Genomic DNA, 1,727 nt, shown 5'->3' on the forward strand with positions numbered 1-1,727 from the left:
CAGCAGTAGCCAGGCAGTACCCGCCATGGGCCTGGAGCAGTGGTGGCCACAGAGAGAGACTCCTGTGTGAGGAAAGGTGAGGGAAGAATAGTGTATTAGTCCGTTTTCACGCTGCTGATAAAGACATACCTGAGACTGGGTAATTTATAAAGAAAAAGAGGCTCAATGAACTCCCAGTTCCACATGGCTGGGGAGGCCTCACAATCACGGCAGAAGTTGAAAGGCACGTCTTACACGGTGGCAGGCAAGACAGAATGAGGACCAAGTCAAAGGGGTTTTCCCTTATAAAGCCATCGGATCTCATGAGGCTTATTCACTACCACAAAAACAGTAAGGGGGAAATTGCCCCCATGATTCAAGTATCTCCCACCGGGTCCCTCCCATAACATGGGGGAATTATGGGAGCTACAGTACAAGATGCGATTTGGGTGGGGACGCAGCCAAGCCGTATCGAGCGGGAAAGGCTTTTTCTCGTAGCTTGGGTGCCAGCTCAGCCACAGAATAGAGCACCAGGTAGACTCCTAAGATTTCTGTCTCCGTGCCCTGGTTCCCATACGGCATTTCTGGACATGCCCTGGGCCAAGAGGGAACTCACCACCCTGAAGGGAAGCACACAAGCCTGGCTGGCTTTACCACCTGCTGGCCGAAGAGTCCTTGGGCCTTGTATGAACATTGGCGGAAGCCAGGTAGTGGTTGCCATGGGCCCTGGGTGAGACCCAGTGGTGTGTTGGCTTTGGGTCTGACCCAGTGCAGTCCCAGTGGTGGTGGCCACAAGGGTACTTGTGTCTCCCCTCCAGCAGCTCCAGACAGCTCCGTACAGAGAGACAGACTGCATTTGTTTGGAGAAAGTAAGGGAAAAGAGAAGAGTTTCTGCCTGGTAATTTAGGGAATTCTCCTGAATCTCACCCAAGACCACCGAGGCAGTACCTCTAAGATTCCTTTTTTTTTTTTGGGATAGGGTCTTACTCTGTCACCCAGGCTGGAATGCAGTGCTGCAGTCCACTCACTGCAGCCTCCACCACCCATGCACAAGTGATTCTCCCGACTCAGCCTCCCAAATAGCTGGGACTACGGGTGCCTGCCCCTACGTCTGGCGAATTTTTGTATTTTTTGGTAGAGACGGGGTTTCACCATGTTGGCCAGGCTGGTCTCAAACTCCCGACCTCAGATAATCCGCCTGCCTCAGATGCCCAAAGTACTGGGATTACAGGCATGAGCCACTGTGCCTGGCCAGTACCTCTTAAGATTCTGCAAGAATCACAGCGTTACTGAGCCTGGGGTGCCCCCTAATGCAGATACAGCTGCAGTGACCAAAAGTTTAGATCACAACACTCTATTTCCTTTAAATATCTGGAAAGCCTTCTCAAGAAGGATGGGTTCAAATGAGCCCAGACTACAAAGACTACAGTAAACACTGAACTCGTCAATGCCCAGCCATTGACGAACACCCACAAGCATTGACACCACGCAGGAAAACATGACCTCACCAAGTGAGCTAAACAAGCCTCCAGTGACCAACCCCACTGTGACAGAGCTATGTGACCTTTGAGATGGAGAATTCAAAACAGCTGTTTTGAGGAAGCTCAATGAAATTCAAGATAGCACAGAGAAGGGATTCAGAATCCTATCGGATAAATTAACCAAAGAGATTGAAGTAATTTTAAGGCCGGGCGCGGTGGCTCAAGCCTGTAATCCCAGCACTTTGGGAGGCCGAGACGGGCGGATCA

The sequence above is a fragment of the Colobus angolensis genome, unplaced genomic scaffold, assembly GCF_000951035.1.
Source record: "Colobus angolensis palliatus isolate OR3802 unplaced genomic scaffold, Cang.pa_1.0 Scaffold60, whole genome shotgun sequence".
Classification (NCBI taxonomy): Eukaryota; Metazoa; Chordata; class Mammalia; order Primates; family Cercopithecidae; genus Colobus; species Colobus angolensis.